The sequence below is a fragment of the Pinus tabuliformis genome, chromosome 7 (genome assembly GCF_031772625.1).
Source record: "Pinus tabuliformis cultivar Carrire ecotype Pingquan chromosome 7, CPIR1, whole genome shotgun sequence".
NCBI lineage: Eukaryota > Viridiplantae > Streptophyta > Pinopsida > Pinales > Pinaceae > Pinus > Pinus tabuliformis.
The window spans coordinates 1,270,170,284-1,270,188,991 of NC_142293.1; the positions used below are offsets into that span (position 1 = coordinate 1,270,170,284).

An 18,708-nucleotide genomic window follows, 5' to 3' on the forward strand; every position below is an offset into this window, starting at 1 on the left:
CCAAATATTGAGGGGGTCTCAACAGCAACACTTGCGCTTACTACAATCCCATCTCCATAGGTTTGTGCTACAAAGAAACAGCGGGGATTACTTATCCACTATGATAGTTGCACTCTATTATACGATATGTATTCTCCGTTAATGCAGATTGTTACCATTTCATTATTGCTATTCCGGAACAGTGGGTCAACGTATGGCTTTGGAATATTTTAAAATCAGTGTCAGTTTATATTAAATTTGAATTTATCGCCCTAAAGTGAGCTTTCGTAAATCTCGGGGTGCCTTTAAATAGCATACCGTTCATCCTTCCAATCAATGTGTCTCTTACAAAGTGTGTTCCATATGGAATTTCATACTTTTACTGCTATTCTGTCTTTCCGTCTACCTGTAACATTAATGGCAGGCCGCGAGCGTGCTGTCACAGCAGCTATTGTTGGTTTATTTTTCTGTTTGCTCTTCATACGGCTGTTGCAGAAGAAAAGAATTAGGGGCAGATTGCCTCCAGGACCCTTTCCATGGCCAATAATCGGAAATCTCCACCAATTGGCACAGCCCGCTCACCGTACTCTTAAAGGCCTTGCTGACAAATATGGCCCCATTTTCTGTCTGCACTTAGGTTCCGTCCCTGCTGTCATCGTTTCTTCTTCTGAGATGGCCAAACTCTTTCTTAAAACCCATGATTTGGTGTTTTCCAGCCGGCCTCTAACATCCGCTGGGAAATACATATTTTTCAATTATCAGGATGTGATCTTCGCTCAGTATGGAGATCACTGGAGGAAAATGAGAAAAATATGCGTATTAGAACTCTTGACTGCCAAAAGAATCGAGTCCTTCAGGCCCGTGCGAGAGGAAGAGGTGTCTGCCATGATCCGTTCAATCTGGGAGGAGAGTGAGAGTGGAATAATAAGTGTGAATCTGAGCAAGGCCATCTCTACTCTCAACTCCAACATAATTTGGCGGATGCTGGCAGGGAGGAAATTTAGTGACGATGATTTGGGTGGCGATTTCGAAAGTTTTAAGGATTTAATAGTAGAGCTGATATCTACAGTAGGAGCTTTTAACATCGGAGACTTTATTCCTCGTCTGGATTGGCTTGATCTGCAAGGTATCAAAGGGCGCATGAAGAAGATGCATAACGCATTCAATGCATTTGCAGAGCAAATATTAGACGACCACGTTGCTCATCACATGGCGTCGTCGACCTCGAATCAGCAGAAAGAGGAAGAGCCCTATGTAAAAGATTTCGTCGATGTGTTGCTCGAGAAAGCTGAGGCCGACTCCAAAATGACGCGGGAAACTGTGAAGGCTGTCGTGCTTGTATATATGTCTCGCCGGCTTCGGCCATTCTATTATCATTTATGATCCTCATTCTTAAACTTATTTTTTTCAATATTTTGCATTGATTAAATTCGTATTTGTGCAGGACATGCTCGCAGGTGGTTTGGAGACGACATCGACTACGTTAGAATGGGCAATGAGTGAGCTGCTCAGACATCCCCATGTGATGAAGAGTTTGCAAGAAGAAATCGAATGTGTCGTTGGCAAAGATCGAAAAGTGAATGAATCTGATGTAGCAAGCATGAAATACCTCCATTGCGTGGTGAAAGAGACGCTAAGATTATACCCACCTGCGGTGATAGCGATTCCTCATGAATCTGTAGAGGCTGTGACAGTCGGAGGATACTATATCCCTAAGAAAACAATGTTGATTGCGAATTTGTGGGCTATAGGAAGGGATCCCAATGTGTGGGGGGCAGATGCTTCCGAATACAAGCCGGAAAGATTCATGAAGGATGAACATGTCAATTCAACAGATCAATCAGACTTCAGTATGATTCCGTTTAGTGCAGGAAGGAGAGGATGCCCAGGGGCAGCCATGGCTATTCCCACGATTGAACTCACTTTGGCTCAGCTGGTGCACATTTTTAACTGGAGAGTTGAAGGTGATCCGTCCCAGCTCGATATGACGGAAGTATGTGGGGCCTCGATTCCAAGGCAAGTTCCGCTGTTTGCTTATCCAGCGTTGAGGGTAAGCTTTCCACTCTATTACAGTTATGAAGCCTAAGAGTGGCAAGGCACCGTGCCGCTTTCCTATTTTCGCGAGCAATGCTTTCGCTATATGCTCTTCTAGTTTGTACCATTGCTTTCGCTACTCGCTTCTCTAAAATAGTTTATGCTCATAGCGTTACCTTGATTGGATTAGCTTTTGCAATTTTTGTTAGGTATCTGGTGGACAGAAGATTAGCCCTGTATTTTTCCGTTCAAATATTAATCAGTATCACACTATTTTCATTTGTGTTACAATCTTTGAATTTTCTATTGCAATGATTTTTGTAATATCACTCTATTACCATTAATCTTACCAATTATCTCTTTTATATATATATATATATTTTAATTCTCTATGGTAATGATTTTGTGAAATCAATTTATTATCATTAATCTAAGTAACTATCTTTGTTTATTATAATATATATATATATATATTTATGTTTGGTGTAACTAATAAATGAAGTGAATTTTTTTCTTGAATTTGATAATATAATTTTCTAAATATTATGATTTTTTATTATTTAAAATGCAATACAATGTATAAATAAATTTAGAATTTTGTAAATTAAATATATGGTTTCTAAAAATATTTATTAAATTTTAAATAAAATTAAAAAAAAAAACTGTTTCTCCCATAAATAAATAAATTAGTTAAAAACACAAAATAAAAAAAAAACATTATTTTCACATTGAATTAAGTGGAAACTCTATCTTGTCATTTAATGGTAATATAGATATTATATTTTCTATTATTTAAAAAAAAATGTGTAAATAAATTCAGAATTTTAGAAGTTAAACATATGGTCTCTAAAAATATGTAACATATACTTACTTAAGGCACATAAAATCAAAACAAAAAAAAAAAAATACTTTTCAAAAGTTACCACACTCAACACATCAAAACAAAAAAAAAATACTTTTCAAAAGTTACCACACTCAACAAAACACTTAGGAAATGGGGAACTTGATGAAAATTCATACGCTCTACAGCCATACGAAGGGTAAGGTTAATGTATAATGTTAATTTGATGTTTGTGATGCTTTGATTCCGAAGGTCATTAATTTTATTAAGGGCTCCAAGGGGATTTACTGTCATATATCGCTTGTATTTACCATAGTTGTACGCCTTCTAGACCCTTTTATACATATCGAGGTTTCTATTGGTGTCGATGGAGGACATCTCGATCCAATGGATGAGTCACGACCAGGAGGAATGAGGTAACCGCCTACCTCTTTCGTCGGGCAGCTCACGACATTCGAACAATGGTTTTCCAGTGGAAAGGCACTCGAAGTTGAGAGTTTGCTAAGGTGAGGGTTCTAAATGGCTAAACCACCCAATGTGACCCAACTTCTGGCCTTCACTAAACCTGCATTTCATTTTTTCCAGGTCGAGCATGGGTTTGATTGTCTCACTGGTCGTTTGCACTTTCTGAGGGAGCGTTCCAGTTGCGGCGATGTTTCTATGCTTCCCTCTACAACGGTTGCATCCACAGAGCAAGAAAAACTCTGGTTAGATGGAGGTTCTGGCACAGGTAAGGGTGGTATCATACCCTAACAAGTACACCATATGATCCCAATGGGACTTTGCTTAAATTAACATAAATTTGTTCTCCTGAAATATCCACATGAAAATGTTCTATTTTTGCAACTACCCTTCGCTTCACCCTTGTAGCTAATTGGACAAAGCAGGGTTTTTGAAATTTATTGCTTTGCAGTTGGCATACCTCTACAATCTTAGGACTAGCATAGATTAAGCTAGCACTCACATCAAACAAAACAGAGACAGGTTGATTAGCGATCATACCTTCACAATCAATCATGGTGGGTTGGTATTATTTTTGGTGGTTGTCAAGTGTAACATTAATTCTGGGTATCCTCCTTGCCACCTCCCCAACCATGGAGGCTTCTTATATGTTCGAAAGATGCTTTGTTCTTGCTCTATGCAGACAATTTTTGTAATAATAGGATTCTCCACATCGCCAGCACTACAGAGGCTATTTTTACTGTTGGTCATTAGCGGGCTTATTAACTCCCTCAATCTGTCTACTTTCAGTAGATGTTGGGACCTTTGGTTGATTATTTGTTGGAATTTTACTAAAGGTCCTTTGCTGCAAATTCCTTCCACAGGCAATTTTTGTCTATCTATTTGGGGGAAAATTTCTCCCCCTTTGGTTGAAACCTCCTTTTGAAGCCTCACTTTTCTGTTTCATTGTTGATAACAGATCTGGGCTTTTCGCATAGTGTCATCCATCGATTTTGGATAGTCAAATTCCAGCTTCTCCTTCATGAAATTAGGTAGACTACTAATAAAACGTTGAATCTTGGCTTTTTCTTCTGGCATAGACAGTACATACCGTAGTAAAGAGGTAAATTGTTTCACATATTCATCCATAGTTAAGGCTCTTAGTCTCAAATCATGGAATTCCTTTGCTTTTTCATCATAATAGCATTCCGTCAAATATTTATCTTTGAAATGCTTCTGAAATTCTTTCCATGTGACCTGCTCTTCATCAATTTCCCTTACAGTTTTTATTTCTTCCCACCACAGGGTGGCCTTAGTTCTTAGTTGATAAACTACTAACCATGCTTTCAATTTATCATTATAGTAGTAGATCTGGAATATTTATTCATATCTATTAACCAAGCTTCCACTGCTTCCTATAATTCACCTTCAAAATTTGGGGGTTTTATCTTTTTAAATTCCCTTTGTAATTCAACTTTCTGTCTTTTTTATTTTCTCTGATTAGAAACATTACCAGAATGTCCTTCATCATCCTCATGTCTTTCCTCTGATTCAACATTATCTTCCCCTTGATGGACAATCATGATATTCTCTCTGTTTCTAGCACTGGGGTCTGTCCCACATTGATTTTGTCGATCAGACAGGATTTTCAGAATTCTCTCTTATTCTTGTCATAATCTCTCATTATCCATTCTCAAGTTAGTCATCTCAGCACATAACTATTGAACGGTTTCGAGTAGGGATGCATTGGCTTGACGAGATTCGTCTCCCAACTGTATCCACATATTAGGGTTGACCTCTACATATATCGCACACGACTGGTTCAGTGGTCTAGAACCCCTCTGCATTCTATTCTTGTGGCTCCCTGCCTTTTTTATCTCTCTTTGTCTTTATCTCTATGTACAATCATTCATACCTAGTTCGAGTTAGTTTTTTTTTTTTTTTTAATGTATATTATATTTGTATATATCCTAGAAGCCTCAGTGTCGTAAACCTGGGGTTTGATGCTTTAATACCATATGTAACATCTACTCACTTAAGGCACATAAAAAAAAAAAAAAAAAAATTACTTTAAAAAAGTTACCACATTCAACAGAGCACTTAGGAAATGCGGAACTTGATGAAAATTCGTACCCTCTACAACCATACAAAGGGTAAGGTTAATGTATAATGTTAATTTCATATTTCTGATGCTTTGATTCCCAAGGTCATTAATTTTATTAAGGGCTACAAGAGGCTTTGTTGTCATATATCGCTTGTATATACCACAACTATAAGCCTTCTAGACCCTTCTGTACATATGGAGACATATCTTACCATCAATGGACAAGATCCCGATCACATGGACGAGTCACGACCAGGAGGAATGAGGTAACCGCCTACCTCCTCCGTTGGGCGACTCATGACATTCGAACAATGGTTTTCCTGTGGAGAGGATCTACAACTCGGGGGTTTGTTAAGGTGAGGGTTTTGAATGGCTAAACCACCCAATGTGACTCAACTCCTGGCCTTCACTAAACCTGCATTTCATTTCTTCCAAGTTGAGCATGGGTTTGACTATCTCAATGGTCGCTTTTCGCTTTTTGAGGGAGCGTTCCGGTTGCGGCAATGTTTGTACTCTTCCCTCTGCAACGTTTGCATCCATAGTGCAAGCCAAACTCTACTTCGATGGAGGTTCCAACATAATTAAGGGTGGTATCATACCCTAATAGGTTTGGCTATGTTGAATGAATTTTGCATATACTTATTGCTGTTAAATTATTTGGATGACAGAGTTCCTCAAGGTTTTCTTGCTGTCAAGGATTCTTTTACACGTATGTTTTTCCCCTCTACCCCTATCTAAAAAATTATTAAATATTTTCGGTTCAGCGATTTGGTTTAACTCTCAGTAACCTTCTCCTGCAGGTATTCGAGGACTCCTCACTGTGCATTCTTTACATTTATGAATATTGCTGGCAATAATCCCACTAGTGTCGCATGCTTGTTTTGTGTTGGTCTTCTTACATGGTCTCAAGCACACAATTCAGTTTTGGATCACAGTTATTGTTCAGTGAACCCAATGATGAAGGTCGTGGTCTTTTCCAGTTCTCTTATGGCAAGTGTTATAAGGTTCCTCACTAGGTTTTCATTTCATGTCTTTTCGATTTCAGAACTATATTAATTTTTTATGTTTGTACATGAAATGAGTAACTTCTTGAATTCGTTTGCGGATAATTATCCATTCTATGTTTTAATGTATGATTCAAATACTGTGACTACACAATGGATGTGGCAAGACTCATACAGTTTTTATATTTATTAATGTTTTGCTATTAAACAATGAATGCGGTCAAGAGTTATATATATATATATATATATATATATATCTATATATATATATATATATATATATATATATATATATATATAATATCTTTCTATTAGACATTAAATGTGGCTAGGCTCCACTCAATGATTTTATTTCCTTTATATTTTCTTTATGGCTCTGCCCAGTCTTATGATTAATGTTTATATAAATCTCAAATATGGGGGATTTCTTGTGCTTACTCTGCATGTAATGAACTCGATTCGTTTGTGCTCTTGTATTTTCTGTATGAGATGGCTTAAGTTTTTATTGACAGTTTGGTCATAGTATTTTCTTAGCGAAGGCTACAGGGCCTTAGAGTAATTCCACACTTTGGAGTGTCATGAAACTAATGCCTTTTGTAGTTATACTAGAACCTAAATGCTTACTATTTTTCTTTTTCTGAAATTGTTTGTAAAATTTATGATGCAAGTTTTAGTATTCTTTATATCAGGTCATAAATCTTGCAACAATAAACTATGGCTATACGTATTATGCAATGTACCAATCCCTTTAATATCTTTCTACTTATTTTAGCATATATAGATTTGCATTCGGGCATTACATAATAACAACTAAGCGATTCGTAACCACAGAACTGTATACTCGAATGAAGTAAAACTTAATAAACTAAATCACAGTTATTTTTTTTCGTCATCTGAACAACCTCAGACCTTTTTAAAAGATCTCTCCACCCAGCCTCGAATCTGGCAATGATATCCAGACGCTTCCCCGAGCTCTTCCTCCTCCAAACAATATTTATAAGGTTTATATTTAATTTGGGTATCTTGAAGCGTCAGGACTTACTGCACGACATCAAATCACGTACCGTCATAACTTCTCTCCAGATCTCATATTTCACCCAGCTCAAGGAGTTTCTGATGGCAGCACTCTGCCTTTTGACCAATCTATTACTTTCTTCTCTTTAATTCTCCAACCCTTGGGCCTTCCTCGAATTCTCCTTTTAAAAAAACAAGGGAGTAACCACCTTAACTGTGACATACCCTTGCTGTACATATGAAGTAATTTTTTTTTATAGTATTTAACTACCATGCAATGACTCTACATGCGTTCCACGTTAATATTCCTTGTGAATACATTTCTATAACATTTACAAATGTCAAAACCTATCGGGCAGCACGATCTAGGTTTTGCCTTTACACATACGTGTGGCTACACATATCCTTGTCTCATATCCTTAACACATATGCTTTCGTTTGCATAAAGGTTATAAAGGATTAAATTTTACTTCCCCTCAGGCATACACCCATTCCTAAGGTTCGCTGCTAAATAATCATATTCAAGTTAAATTAACGGCATAAAAGTATTCTGTGGTTGTAAACGGTTCATATGCAATGCACAGTATGAGTTGTCAACCCTTAATGGTGTATTTATGGCAATTGCTGTCGTGCTCTGGTTTTCATATCCCGAGATATCTGAAGCTATAATACTATGTCCGGCCTTGGCTTCGGAATCCAGTTGGCGACACTAGCATCGTCCATTTGGATGGATAGACGGTCAGATGGCAAGTTGCCATGTGCGCCCGGTGCTCCAAGCGCCTACGGCCTGACACCTCGGGCTTGCCATTTCGCGCCTGAAGTTTACCGAGCCCAACCGGCTATCGAACGGCGATTAGAAGTCACTGCGGATCGAGGGCTAAGATTGCGCCACGAAACGGTAAGGTGGATGAGGTATTTAATATGTGTGTTCTCCTTTCGGCTCATTCTGGTTTTCATTTCAGTGTGACTGTGTGCCGCTACAGCACTGTGGCGATTAGCTTGTTCCGACATTCTTTCGGCTTCAGCAAGCACCACGCTTCGGTTTCAGGTATGCAGCCTCTGCTATTCGGGTTCGTCTTTTCTTAACGCTTGTGGTTATCGGGTATATGGTTATGCGACACCAGTCTTGGTTATCGCCTGTACCAGTTTTCTTTTCTCGTTACAATCTTTCATTGATTCACACCAGGTTCTCAGTTTATGATTTGGCTATTGTGCTCAGGTGGATGGCTCATCATTTATCCATCGACGATGAGGAACTTCTTCACTCTGCCTGCTAGCCCGATATCAGGTAAGACTTGAATGCCGCCAGAACTTCCTATGTTCGACTTATCCAGGGTAATGGCTGAACTTTTGTTCACTTGGGCAGGGATGCCGGGTATCACATTCGCGAGTTTGGGTCCCTGCACAAGCTCAGGGTTCTCCCTGTTGACAGTCTCCCTGGTTCTACTTTTACTTGTCGGGTTCCTTGCCCCTGCTTAGGCGAAAATCCTCTGTTAGGAGGCGCTACATGCTGAGCATTGTCTGCTTAGCTGTGACTCATTTAACATGTATAACTGTCTTTAGCTATATAGCTTGTTTTGTTTTGTACGCAGACAGTGTTTTGTTAAGCTATGGTACTGAACTGAAAGGGTTGGTTTCCTGGTTAAACTCGTTGAGATATATATATATAAGAGACACGAGAAACTCCGTAAGCTTCAGCTCTGTTTATAATGTTTCTTTTCGGTTATCCGCCTTCTCTGCAATGGACTATGTTTACAGACTTAATGTTTTGATTTATAATATCTCCTTCTTCAGGTTAAAGCTTATTGCATTTCTTTCCTTTCAAATGATGGGTTCATGTATTCATATGATTCGATTTTAATAGCCTCTGCTGGCTAAGCGCCTGATTAAATTCGGCTAAGGTGGCTCATCCAGAGCGGGGTTGTAGGTTAATCTTGGCTGTGCATATATATGGTTACAGTTATTGTGTTCGTTCCATGGCATCAATGCGCTGTTGTTTATTTATCGTTTAACCATGAATGTATATATATTTCGTGCCATGCGACACTGTTACGCGGCTGTAATGAAAATGCTGTTGAGTTGAACTTGTTTTAATACCCGCATCCGGTTCATTCCGCGGTCCCATTGACCGAGGGTTAAGGTATCTCGTCGCCATTCTTTGAACAAGGTTATAGTTTAATTATATGAACTCATTGTTCTAGAAGTCACACTAGATTTACTTTCCGCGTACATTCTCTTATGAATATATGTAATTTACAGTCTCTATTCAACAGAGGGTACTTATATATTTCTCTTCAGTTTCTGAATATAGAAATTACTAGACTCTTGTTTCAGTTTCTGTATATAAGGAAGGGTTTACTGTATTCTTTTCTTGTCTTAGAATTCTTGTTTCCGCCATGGTGGCAGAGATTTGTTTGTTATATCTACCCTTTTTATTTCAAATAGAGAATACAAATTCTGACTCTGTTGGTCACATACAATCTAGTATTCCTTTTCAAAAGAAGAATAAATGAATTACTTTCCACTGTTTCTATTCTTTTAACACAAAACCACGCAAGTAATTTCTCAGTTGATAGGTTTAGTAAGCCTTACCTGCTTAACAGCAAACCTGTTTGTATTGCTTGTCAAACCACCCGTCCATAGGAAGACCCTTCTTGGTCTTCCACCCCCAAGCACTTTTGCAGATCCTTTTGACTGCAAGTTCACTGGCTACGCCAGGCCTCGCTATCTGATCCTAACCAGACATAGCGAATACAGGAAAATCTCTTTCCTTTCCAATGCCATCTGATCACTACCAGACATAGCATTCTTTTCTCTTTCTGCCATCTGATCCTTACCAGACTTGGCAATCTGTTTCCCCTTTTTCCAACTGGGGACTCCACTACCTCCTGAGGGTAGTTAGGGTTTTTTTATTGTAACTGTCTCCACAGTTATTGACCCTTAATTAATTATATGCTCAAATAAAATAATGATAACACAATTTAATTATCATAATACTAGCATCAGAGTTTTTATATTTTTCAAATAAAGTTTTAACTCATTGTTACTTTACTATTTACCAACATTAACTTTTCACGAGGAGTATTACATCTCCCCCTCCTGAAGTTCAACATCGTCCCGATGTTGTTGTTCCTTCAAAAACAGTCTGGGATAAGTGTCCCTCATGCTCTGCTCATTCTCCCAGGTGGCCTCTTCAGGCCCAAAGTGCTGCCACTGCACTTTAACCTGGTTGATGACCTTTTTCCGCAGCTCGACTCTTCTCCAATCTAGGATGTTCACTGGTTCGACCAGGAATTCTCCTTCCGGTTCCACCTGAAACACATAATATCCAGATCAGCTGCTTATTAACATTCTATTTCAGTTTATATTTATTAACAGTCTTCCCTTACCTGAATGTCCTGCCAACTTATTATATGCCTAGGGTCATAAACATATCTCTTTAAAACTGATACATGGAAGACATTATGGACCCGAATATGGCTGGGTAGGGCTAGCTGATAAGCTACCGGCCCCACTCGTGCCAGTATTTGGAAGGGCCCGCAGTAGCGCGGTGCCAATTTGGCACAAGCATTCCATTGGAGAGTACTTTTCCTAGCTCGAATTCTGATGTACACATGCTCACCCACCTGATACTCTTTAAATGTTCTCTTCCGATCAGCAAAATTTTTCTGCCTGTCCTGGGCCATTTTTAAATTAGCCCGAACCCTTTTTACCATGACTTCCATCTCTTCCAACATCTCAGGGCCCAGCAAGAATTTGTCCTCCGGTCCACCCCAACTGGAGGGTGTGCGGCATTTCCGGCCGTAAAGCACTTCGAATGGGCTCATCTTCAAGGATGCATGATAACCATTGTTATAAGCGAATTCTATGAGGTGTAAATACTCCTCCCATCGCGTAGGTTGTTGCATCACATAAGATCTCAGCATGTCTTCCACCACTTGATTTACTCGCTCAGTCTGCCCGTCAGTCTGCGGATGATACGCGGTGCTGAAGTTCAATTGAGTTCCTAGACCTTCAAACAAGGTCCTCCAAAAAACTGATGTGAATTTAACATCACAGTCAGATATTATTGTTTTTGGCAGCCCATGAAGTCTAAATATATTTTGCATAAAAATGTTTGCGATTTGAGCCGCACGGTAAGTGGATTGAACCGGTATGAAATGAGCTGATTTACTGAGTTTATCTACTACCACCATTATAGAATCATTGTTCTTTTTGGATTTTGGCAAACCTGTAATAAAGTCCATGGTTATGGTCTCCCATTTCCACTATGGTATGGGTAATGGCTGTAGTAGACCCGCAGGGTGCTGATGTTCAGCCTCAACCTGTTGACACTCTAAGCATCGCGCTAGGTACTCTATCACATCTCTCTTCATGCCTGGCCAGTAATACTCCTTCCTAAGCGAGGTGATTAACTTCTGATAACCTGGATGTCCTGCATAAGGACTTTTATGATATTCATCCAGAATCTTTTCTTTAATACCGCTCTGATTGGGTACATAAACCCTCTTCTGGTAACACAAAATTCCGGCTGCATTCAAGGTGTACCCTTGTTGTATTAGGTGGGAATTTAAATCCTGTACTAATTGCTTCTTTTGTAAGTAAATCTGATCGTGTGCAGCAGCCTCATCAATTTCTTTGTCAAGGGTGGACCATCCTTGACTAATACCAATTTCATAAATGCAATGCACTTTTCGGCTCAGTGCATCAGCTACTCTGTTCTCTTTTCCTTTCAAGTGTTTAATTTCGAAATCGAAATTTCCCAAAAAGTCCACCCATCTTGCTTGTCTCGCATTTAAGGTTGGTTGACTAAAGTAACTAGTCAAACTATGGTGATCCGTCATCAGCAAAAATTTTCTTCCCACGAAATAATGATGCCACATCTTCAATGCATGAATCACTGCGGTTAATTCTAGATCATAGGCAGAATATTTCTGCTCATGCTCTTTTAACTTCCTGGACTCATATGCAATCACCTTACCTTCCTGCATTAACACTCCACCTACGCCCTCTTTACTTGCATTCGTGCAAACTACATATTCTTTTTCGGGGTCTGCAACACACAGCACAGGTGCAGTGGTGAGTAGGTGTTTGAGTTGTTCAAAGCTCCGTTGACAATCTGCTGTCCACTTAAATATTTTTCCCTTCTTTTGCAAAGAGGTGATAGGGTATGCAACCCTGGAAAAACCTTCTACAAACCGCCGATAATACCCAGCCAACCCCATGAAAGATCGGATATCAGCTACGTCCTTGGGTATTGGCCATTCCATTATAGTTTTGATCTTTTCGGGGTCCACAGCTATACCCTCTTTCGTAATGATGTGGCCCAAATACTGGATCTGTTCTTTATAAAACTCACATTTGCTGAATTTACCATATAGCTGATGCTCCCGTAGTGTCTGTAACACTATTCTAAGATGCTCCTCATGCTCCTTAATATTCCGGGAATATATAAGTATATCATCAATAAAGATCAACACAAATTTGTCTAAGTATTGATGAAAAACACTGTTCATCAAACACATAAATGTCGCAGGTGCATTAGTCAACCCAAAAGGCAGTACCACAAACTCGTAATGTCCATAACGAGTACGAAAAGCTGTTTTGGCGATGTCCTCATCTTTAATTCTGATTTGATGGTATCCCGATCTTAAGTCGATCTTTGAGAAGATTGTCGCCCCCTTCACCTGATCAAACAGCTCATCAATGCGGGGTAGTGGATATTTGTTTTTAACTGTCAATTTGTTCAGCTGTCTATAATCTATGCACATGCGCAGAGTTCCATCCTTTTTCCTAACAAATAACACAGGAGCTCCCCAAGGGGATACACTGGGACGGATATACTTCTTGTCCAACAACTCTTGCAGCTGCATTTTTAACTCAGTTAATTCTGGCACACTCATCCGATAGGGTGCTCGGGAAACTGGGGCTGCTCCGGGTACCAATTCGATGGTGAAGTCTAAATCTCTTTTGGGCGGCAGCCCTGGGATTTCTTCAGGAAATACATCTGTAAAATCTTGCACTACCGGTATATTTTCCACAGTCGCAATTTTATCTACAGCCCCTGCGTACCCCACTTGTACTGCATAAATCTGGCATTTCTTCCGGACACTTTTAACTAGCTGTGAGGCCGTAATTGGCCGAATCTGCACTGGTTTCTGGATGCCTTGAATTTCTTTTTCCACTCCCAGTTCATCTCGGTAAGAAATTGTTTTCGTCTTACAGTTAATTACAGACCATCGTTGTTCCAACCAGTCCATTCCTATCAGCACATCATAGGATCCAAGAGGGAGTACATTCAATTCTGTTGTTATTGTTTGGCCAGCTAACCTTAATGGACAGTTGCTAACCTTAGTCAGTACTCGTCTTTTGGCCCCAGTGGCCAGCTGTACTAACCAAGGACTTTTAAACTTAATAGTTTGCAAATTACAGCTTTCCACAACTTTAGGACTCACATAGCTTAAAGTGGCTCCTGGGTCTACTAAAATAGAAACAGTTCGATCAAAGATCTTACCTTCGAACTCTATCATTGTTGGCTGGTAATCAGCTTGTCGATCCTCAAGTGCTGCATTTATTCTGGGCATGGATCGGGCTACATCTCCTACTGTAGAAGCTTCATAAATCTGGGACAACTGATCGCTTTCCTTCCGATGAGGGCAATTTCTAATATAATGGGGTCCACCACAACCCCAACACTGAACCGGTGGCCTAGCTGAGCCTTCATTATCCAATCTAACCTGCTGTTCACTATATTTAGATTCAGCAGGAGGCTTAAATCTGATCTGATTTTTAGATGGATTTCTAGTGCTGGCCCCTTTCGAGAACCCTTTGTGAAAACTGCTGCGAGTTCCCTTAGTTCCCCCAGCCATTCTGCTGCTCTTCTTATCTGTCCAGCGCTTCCCAGAATTTTCTCCTTTTTGTTTGTTCTGCTGGTAACATAGTCTCGCCTTCCTAATTGCTTCATCCATCGTCTTCGGATTATCAAACTCTATCCTTTCTCGCATTGCCAGAGGTAGGCTGCTAACAAACCGTTGTACTTTAGCCTTCTCCTCACGAATATACAACACATAGTGAAGGAGGGATGTGAATTTAGTTACGAACTCGTCAATGGTCTGTTGTCCAAGCCGCAGATCATGAAATTCTCGTGCTTTTTCATCATAAAAGCGTTCTGTCAAGTATTTCTCCTTAAAATATCTTTGAAAAGTCTCCCAGGTCACATCCTGCTCACTCACCCCCCACACCATCTTGACCTCTTCCCACCATAGTGTGGCCTTGGCCTGCAGCTGGAATATAGCCAGTCGTGCCTTAAGATGGTGATCATACTCGTATACTTGAAAATACTTATTCATATTAATTAGCCACGCCTCTGCAGCTTCTTCTGATTCCCCATCGAAATGAGGTGGTTTAATCTTCCGAAACTCCCCTTGTAATTCCATCCGTGGTCTTTTTGGAGTTTGATATTCAGAAGCATTAACAGACTTCTCTCCTCGCGTCTCTGCCCTTTCCTCTGCTTCCTCCTGTTCAGTGTGATAGCTCTGTTCATCTGTTACTCAGGTCTGTTCAGGCCTCGGATGTGACTGTTGTTGATGATGTTTATCGGATAAACTTTTCAGAATCCTCTCCTGCTCCATATTTAATCTCGTGTTATCTTCACGCAAACGGGCCATTTCGTCCTTCAGCTCCTGGACACTCCTCAATATCGTCAAATCAGTATTGCGACCTTCTGCTCCCAGTTGCACCCACAGCTCAGGATTTCCCTGAGGTTGCGCAACATTATCTGGTTGGTCCAAATTTCCATGAGGAGCGCTACTTGCTCTCCTCATTCTGCTGCTACCTGCTAAAATTAACTCATTAAACAGATATAATTGTGGTTTAGCATGCTCTCAACTTATTTGTCATGACACTATATATATATATACATTGTTGTTTTTATTGAAATTTACCCAAAGGTCACAGAGTTGTAAACCTGGGCTCTGATACCAATTTGTCACATACCCTTGCTGTACATATGAAGTAATTTTTTTTTTTTATAGTATTTAACTACCATGCATTGACTCTACATGCGTTCCACGTTAATATTCCTTGTGAATACATTTCTATAACATTTACAAATGTCAAAACCTATCGGGCAGCACGATCTAGGTTTTGCCTTTACACATACGTGTGGCTACACATATCCTTGTCTCATATCCTTAACACATATGCTTTCGTTTGCATAAAGGTTATAAAGGATTGAATTTTACTTCCCCTCATGCATACACCCATTCCTAAGGTTCGCTGCTAAATAATCATATTCAAGTTAAATTAACGACATAGAAGTATTCTGTGGTTGTAAACGGTTCATATGCAACGCACAGTATGAATTGTCAACCCGTAATGGTGTATTTATGGCAATTGTTGTCATGCTCTGGTTTTCATATCCCGAGATATCTGAAGCTATAATACTATGTCCGGCCTTGGCTTCGGAATCCAGTTGGCGACACTAGCATCGTCCATTTGGATGGATAGACGGTCAGATGGCAAGTTGCCATGTGCGCCCGGTGCTCCAAGCGCCTACGGCCTGACACCTCGAGCTTGCCATTTCGCGCCTAAAGTTTACCGAGCCCAACCGGCTATTGAACGGCGATAAGAAGTCACTGTGGATCGAGGGCTAAGATTGCGCCACGAAACGGTAAGGTGGATGAGGTATTTAATATGTGTGTTCTCCTTTCGGCTCATTCTGGTTTTCATTTCAGTGTGACTGTGTGCCGCTACAGCACTGTGGCTATTTGCTTGTTCCGACATTCTTTCGGCTTCAGCAAGCACCACGCTTCGGTCTCAGGTATGCAGCCACTACTATTGGGGTTCGTCTTTTCTTAACGCTTTTGGTTATCGGGTATATGGTTATGCAACACCAGTCTTGGTTGTCGCCTGTACCAGTTTTCTTTTCTCGTTACAATCTTTCATTGATTCACACCAGGTTCTCAGTTTATAATTTGGCTATCGTGCTCAGGTGGATGGCTCATCATTTATCCATCGACGAAGAGGAACTTCTTCACTCTGCCTGCTAGCCCGATATTAGGTAAGACTTGAATGCCGCCAGAACTTCCTATGTTCGACTTATCCAGGGTAATGGCTGAACTTTTGTTCACTTGGGCAGGGATGCCGGGTATCACATTCGCGAGTTCGGGTCCCTGCACAAGCTCAGGGTTCTCCCTGTTGACGGTCTCCCTAGTTCTACTTTTACTTGTCCGGTTCCTTGCCCCTGCTTAGGCGAAAATCCTCTATTAGGAGGCGCTACATGCTGAGCATTGTCTGCTTAGCTGTGACTCATTTAACATGTATAACTGTCTTTAGCTATATAGCTTGTTTTGTTTTGTACGCAGACAGTGTTTTGTTAAGCTATGGTACTGAACTGAAAGGGTTGGTTTCCTGGTTAAACTCATTGAGATATATATATATAAGAGACACGAGAAACTCCGTAAGCTTCAGCTCTGTTTATAATGTTTCTTTTCGGTTATCCGCCTTCTCTGCAATGGACTATGTTTACAGACTTAATGTTTTGATTTATAATATTTCCTTCTTTAGGTTAAAGCTTATTGCATTTCTTTCCTTTCAAATGATGGGTTCATGTATTCATATGATTCGAATTTAATAGCCTCTGCTGGCTAAGCGTCTGATTAAATTCGGCTAAGGTGGCTCATCCAGAGCGGGGTTGTAGGTTAATCTTGGCTGTGCATATATATGGTTACAGTTATTGTGTTCATTCCATGGCATCAATGCGCTGTTGTTTATTTATCGTTTAACCATGAATGTATATATATTTCGTGCCATGCGACACTGTTACGCGGCTGTAATGAAAATGCTGTTGAGATAAACTTGTTTTGATACCCGCATCCGGTTCATTCCGCGGTCCCATTGACCGAGGGTTAAGGTATCTCGTCGCCATTCTTTGAACAAGGTTATAGTTTAATTATATGAACTCATTGTTCTAGAAGTCACACTAGATTTACTTTCCGCATACATTCTCTTATGAATATATGTAATTTACAGTCTCTATTCAACAGAGGGTACTTATATATTTCTCTTCAGTTTCTGAATATAGAAATTACTAGACTCTTGTTTCAGTTTCTGTATATAAGGAAGGGTTTACTGTATTCTTTTCTTGTCTTAGAATTCTTGTTTCCGCCATGGTGGCAGAGATTTGTTTGTTATATCTACCCTTTTATTTCAAATAGAGAATACAAATTCTGACTCTATTGGTCACATACAATCTAGTATTCCTTTTCAAAAGAAGAATAAACGAATTACTTTCCACTGTTTCTATTCTTTTAACACAGAACCACGCAAGTAATTTCTCAGTTGATAGGTTTAGTAAGCCTTACCTGCTTAACAGCAAACCTGTTTGTATTGCTTGTCAAACCACCCGTCCGTAGGAAGACCCTTCTCGGTCTTCCACCCCCAAGCACTTTTGCAGATCCTTTTGACTGCAAGTTCACTGGCTACGCCAGACCTCGCTATCTGATCCTAACCAGACATAGCGAATACAGGAAAATCTCTTTCCTTTTTATGCCATCTGATCACTACCAGACATAGCATTCTTTTCTCTTTCTGCCATCTGATCCTTACCAGACTTGGCAATCTTTTTCCCCTTTTTCCAACTGGGGACTCCACTACCTCCTGAGGGTAGTTAGGGTTTTTTTATTGTAACTGTCTCCACAGTTATTGACCCTTAATTAATTATATGCTCAAATAAAATAATGATAACACAATTTAATTATCATAATACTAGCATCAGAGTTTTTATATTTTTCAAATAAAGTTTTAACTCATTGTTACTTTACTATTTACCAACATTAACTTTTCACGAGAAATATTACATTAACTATTCCAGAAAGTTAATGTTCTTATTGATCATGATAAAATCATATATCATCATAACAATAAATAAAAGTAAAAATAAAACAATAGAATAAGTTAATTATCCATACAACATGAACTCTTACACAAAAATATAAACATGCCAGTGTTGTTATCTCTCCCATCCCATATCCTTCTCCCCGAGTTAAGTTAGACCATTTCCTGCCATAAATAAACCATAAATAATTACAAAAAACGATTTCTTCCACACACAAATTAATTGATTAAACAAAAACATTATTTTCACATTAAGTGGAAAAGCTGTCTGGTCACTTATAAAATACGATTACTGTTTTTAAAATCCTCATATAACTAAGACCCCACTTAATAAAAATGAAAACTCAAATTTACACGTCGGAAATAAATTAAAGAACTTATACATAATATTCTTG

General features: G+C 39.5%; 1 pseudogene across 1 annotated transcript; it reads left to right on the plus strand.

Annotated features, from left to right (window-relative positions):
* Window positions 1-396: 396 nt before the first annotated feature.
* LOC149252073 (cytochrome P450 750A1 pseudogene) lies at window positions 397-2,080 on the plus strand (annotated as a pseudogene). The gene is made up of 2 exons (XR_016265448.1): window positions 397-1,317; window positions 1,424-2,080. The product of XR_016265448.1 is annotated as a cytochrome P450 750A1 pseudogene (transcript).
* The last annotated feature ends 16,628 nt before the right edge of the window (window positions 2,081-18,708 follow it).